This window comes from Ammospiza nelsoni, chromosome 14 (genome assembly GCF_027579445.1).
Source record: "Ammospiza nelsoni isolate bAmmNel1 chromosome 14, bAmmNel1.pri, whole genome shotgun sequence".
In the NCBI taxonomy this organism is placed as follows: domain Eukaryota; kingdom Metazoa; phylum Chordata; class Aves; order Passeriformes; family Passerellidae; genus Ammospiza; species Ammospiza nelsoni.
In genome coordinates this window covers 8,189,877-8,195,358 of record NC_080646.1, presented here as the reverse complement: position 1 = coordinate 8,195,358, position 5,482 = coordinate 8,189,877, and positions in this window count along the sequence as shown.

Sequence of the window (5,482 nt, the reverse complement as noted above, 5' to 3'; positions counted from 1 at the left end):
GGTTCAGGGACTGCACTCCCAGCACTCCTGGTGCTGCCTGGGGCCAGCACAGACCCAAGCAATGCAAACAAAATGTTCCAGCAGGAAAATGGGTATTTTCTGATGGGTGAGGCTGACAGTTGGGTGGTGCAGTGAATCTCAGCAGATTTCTAGAGATTTCACATAGGAAGAAGAGGCAAAACTTCTTCAGAGCCATTTCATGCAAACCACCTTCTTGGGGTAACAGCAGAGAGGCACTGCAGGGCTGTGTGCTCTGAACAGTGTTAAGGTATTCCCTGTATCCCTTCTTTGTCATCCCTGGGAGTGCTGAAAACATCCTCAGATGTTTCATGAACAAACCACAACATCCAAGCTGCATTCCTAGAAATTAGTGACAGCCCAACTCTGGGTTCCCATCCTCATGGCGGCATGCGGGGTTTGTCCCAGCTGGGGACAGGTGTGCAAAGGTGCTTGTGGGAAACTGCTGCTTACATCAGAGACTGGCAAACTCCAAACAAAGCAAATGATGGAGTTTGGCCTCGTTGTAGGGCACTCCTGCTCCGGCTGGTCCTGCCTTCACCCTGGGGCAGGGGCCTCGCTGGGCACTGTGGGTGAGTTCTGCCAGGGCTTGGGTGAGGGCTGCAGATGGCAGGCACAGTTTGTGAGCTCACTTTGCTGCCCCAGGGCCTGCTGGGCAGGATTGATTGCACGGCTCAGGAAGAGGCATTAGCAGATGTTATTGATATGGGACTGGCATTATCCACAGCACACGCTGTCCGTGGAGGGAAAAAACCGCAGATGGCATAATTTTTTAAAACCCCTCTGCCAAAATCTTTTAAAACAAAACTTGCCATTTCTGCTTGGATTGATCCTCCTTTCCTGCTATTGATTTTTGCTCTTTGCCATCACTGATGAGAGGAGCAGGGATGGACGGGGAGCGGCCGCTGTCGTGCCAGCGCGTGGATGGAAGAAATCATCTTCAGCAAACCCTGTGTTTGCTGGGGGCTTCTTGTTTTCATTGGGGCTGGGCTTTTGTTTTTGCTCCACTCTCACTGCTCTATTTAACATCGAAATAACAGGGCTGTTAGACTGGCTAGCAAGTCCCCAGATGCCCATAAGGAGAACTTGGTGCTGTATTTATGTGACGGCTGTACCATAAAAATGGATCAGGAAATGCTTCAAGCCGGGAGCTTGGCTTGAGCAGAGTGACCTGACACGAGCTGGAGCTGAGGAAGGATTTCTGAAGCTGCTGGAATAATTACAGCTGTACCTGTACTAGAAGTACACAGTTTTGATGGGAGCTTCCATATTTCAGTCCTCAGCTACCTGGACAATGATATCTGGAACAGGGACTGAAAGGCCAAATCTCTCCCCCTTTTTTTTCTTAATGAGCAAACCTTCAGAATTGAAAAATAGGACAATCCAAGAAATGCAGATGCCTGGGAGCACCAGCATTAAATGCAGACCATAAAGATTATGTATGTTTTCAGCACTATTACATTTGCAAGAACAGAGATCTGCTTGCATCACATTCCCACGAAGGTTTGTGTCAAACAGCAGATAATGGAAATCATCCACGTTCCCATTGCTTGGGTGGCAGCCTGCCTTGAACACAGCATTCAGTTCTGGGCCACCTCATTACTAGGAAAATACCAAATTGCAGTCAATTCAAAGAGCAGCTAAAAATGATTTTGGGGTTGAAAAGACTGATTTATGAGAAAAGATGATGAACTAAATATATATACCTTCACTGAGTAATGACTTGTGTTACGGTTGCTGTGTTCAGGCAGACAGAAAAGAATTATTTTGTGTGTACAAAAATGTGATGCTAAGGAGAGCACGATAAAAATGACAGAAGAGAAAGTGTGAGCTAAGAAACAGTACAAAATCTCTGTGAAATAATCTCCTAAAAGGAATGGGAAAAGCTCCCATCTCCTTATTGACATTTTAAAAAATACAGGGGAAAATAAAGATGATACAGTTATTAATCCAATTTATCCAATAGCTTTTTTATAAATCTGTAACCCCAAAATAAATAAAAAATTGAAAAGGGATTGCTTTCTGGTATCTTAGTGTTCCTTAAAAAATACAAACTGGTACTTTCTTGTCAAAAGTATGATGGAGAAGAAATTTGTTCAGACTGTGTAACTCCCTGTGAGAGATCTGGATTTTGTAACCTTGGCAGTTCTCAGCACATAACAAATACTCCCTCACACAGGGGACAACATTTCTAACCCAATTCACCGGTGGGGTTTGGGGTATTATTGTGATTATTGCACACGGCAGGACCCAGAGTGTCTGTCCTGGGATCACAGCCGTGCCAGGGGCAGAGACAGTGCCAGAGTCTCACAGGACCCTCCCAAGGGAAGAGCCACAGTGAAAAACAAGTTCTGCCTCCAACCTGCTCCTCTGACATTGCCCAACCCTCCCTACGCTCCCCAATGCTCACCTGGCCCCACGTGCAGGGGCATCCCAGCAGAATGGACACTGATAATGCATGATGTTGACAAAAGGGACAAAATCCTTTTATCTGCTGTCCACAGGGGATGCTCAAAACTGAGGACAAAACACATGGAGGGTGGGATGAAGTGTTTTAATCAGACCCATTTTCCATACAGAAATTGTTTGAGAAAAAACTGCTTTGGTCTGGCCCATCTGAATTCATTATTATCACTAACCCTGGAGGAGCTGCACAGACTGCTGTTGATGCTGTATCCAGCTGAGAGTTTCATGAAGAAAATCTGCACTTTTAAAATCAGCTAATCATCAGAATAGCTAAGGAAGTAGTTCTTTCCTCTGGATCACAACGGTGCCAGCACTTTGCTCAACAAAGGCTGTAAAAGAAGAAGCATGCAACATTAAGTGACATAAGTGAATGTGTCATTAAAGAACCAAAGAGCTAATTTTTTTCTAAATATTTCTTTTAAAAAAATAAAGACACCTCATTTAAACTGATCAAAAAGCTGTTAAACCAATTTAACACTTTGCTGTTTACTCCTGAAAGATGTTGAGAGCTTATCTCCTCCTACCACTGTTCAAGGCTAATCAGAATATATTAATGCATCTCTTTTCCATTGCAGTAAACCAGTAAAATGAATGTAGAGATTTCTGTGAACTCTGTTTACCAAAGATCTATTCATTTTCTTGTCCAAAGTGAATATTGTGGCTAAGAGTCTGGAAGGGAGGAAGGGACAGAGAAGCACAGGATGGCACAGGCTCATATTCATGGAAATGAACTACATAAAATCTTAATGGGAAAACAATGGTACTGAAAACAAGCTTTAAAATGACTCAGGCTGTCCCAAGTAGGGAAGCTTTCCAAAATCTAACCATCATCAGGCTGGGGAAAAATTCTGTCTCCCTCCTCCCCAAAATTAACTCTATTTGCCAAAGGGGAAAATAGCAGCCCAATAACAAAATCATCAGTTATCTGCTAGCAGTGCAGGTTGCCTCCTCCTGCAGAGCTCTGGATCAAGGGCACCGGTGAAAGGCTTTGATATACAGCACACATCAGGGCTTGGCTTTATTTTGTTTGCTCTCCCTGCTTAGAGGGGGAGAAGTAAACCCAGCACATTTCCATCCTTGGCTTTCCCAATGCAAGAGATTGGGAGGAAGGACAGGAGAGACTGTAGAAAATTCTGGGAGATAAAAAATGAATGAGATACAGGAAAAAGAGTGGACAGCATAGTGCAAAGGATCTGGAGATTTGCTTGAGGCATATGGCTGGAAAATTGTTCTTTTTCTCAGCACCAAATAGATATTTAAAAAAAAAAAACAAAAAGAAAAGAAAAAAAAAAGCACAGGCATGGTTTACCAAGGGTCAACAGATTTATGGTTGGCTTTAAATCTGTGCAACTTCACTGGGAGGTTTAGTTTTGGGTGTATTCAGGATGGGGAATAAGCATATGAATTATTCTGGTAGAGTGGTAGTAAATAGTCTGGCGGTCTCAGACCAATTTCTGTGGTGCCATATCTCATGAAGTCTGATAAATCCAGCATGTGCAGCTGCTGAGGACTTTTGGCAATGGAAAAAAGCCTATATAGCAGTGAGTATCTATATAGCAGAGAATCACTGACCGTGCACCAGCCCGGGCAACCTGCTTTTGTGGTGCTGAGATTTTGTTACTGCCTCAATCTCCTGTGCTTGGGGTGAGAAATGAGAATGGTACTGGGGAGTGCAGAGCAGCTATGGATGAGCTTGCTGGACTGTGTCTGACTGAATTCCCCAGGCTGATAGCAAAGTGCCTCATTCTGGATCTCTCGTTTATGAGTTCATCACACTTAGAGCAGCTCCAGCAGTTCCAGGTATTTTGGGGGTTGGTGCTCACTGGCCTCTCAATGTTCCCTTTCCTATCCAGTTGCAGTGATTTGAATACCCTGGAAGAAAAAGGGAGGAAAAGGATCTCCTACTTACTCATTTTGGGAAATTTTATATATTCCATGTATATTTCTTTCCAGCCAAAAAATCCCTCTCCACTTCATTACTCCCTTATCTTAAACATCTAAACTAAATTCTGTCCTTTTATTCCTTATTATTTGTGCATAGATTCAGCTTTACATGCAAAACACCCTATAGCCTTTTACTCTGAAGCATAAATATGATCCTTTTCATTACAAAGTTGATATTTATATTTGACAGAGTAGTATTGGAAAGAAAACCTGTTACCATGTCAGGTAACAACTAAATCTATCTATGCAGCTGACTTGTTTGTGACCCACTACTAGAAATTAAAAACAGAATTGTTAAAACACTGCTGTGGATAATTTCAGCTCAGAAATACTGAGCAGCATTTATGAATGTTCCTGTTTTCCCTTCCTGGCAGAACTGTATCCCTCTGCACTGGCAAGGGGGGGTTTAACGTGTTTAGGAGGCTTGGAGAGCTGTCTGAAAGCAGTCAATCAGTCTGCACTGTGATAGTCTGGGTCTGACTCCATTTTGTTTAAAAAGCAGAAGTAAATATGACCTGAGGAAATAAAAAGAATTGAGACAAAATTCTGCCTCTGGAAGGCCAGCTGTCAGTTATCCAAAATGTATTAAATACTGCAAACGAGTCTCCAAAATCACCTCCAAGACATTTTCTCTTTATTTCCTTTTCCTCCAGCCACCCAATTTTATTCCATCAGCCCAGAGAGAGCAGGAGGTCTCTGAGGAGAGCCCTGATCACCATGAGGTTGGTTAGCCCAGCTCCAAAGTCAAAGCAAAGCAGGAGGACACCTTGTGTGGGACACGCTGCTGGATAAGCTGGGTGTCTTGGGCAGCACAGAATCCTGCACCCTCTGCAGCACAGCAAACCCACAGTGCTGGAGAACAGAACAGAACAGAACAGAGCAGAACAGAACGGAGCCCAGCCCTGCAGAGCTCCCTCTCAGTTAGCTGGGTCCATCCTGCCCCTAGGGAGCTGGGATCCCTGCCCCACTGTGCTGCCATTTGCCAAGGTGGAATCCCACAGAAAGCTGCCCTCCAAATCCTGACCTAACTTTTCTGAGATGGGCAAAGCAGCAG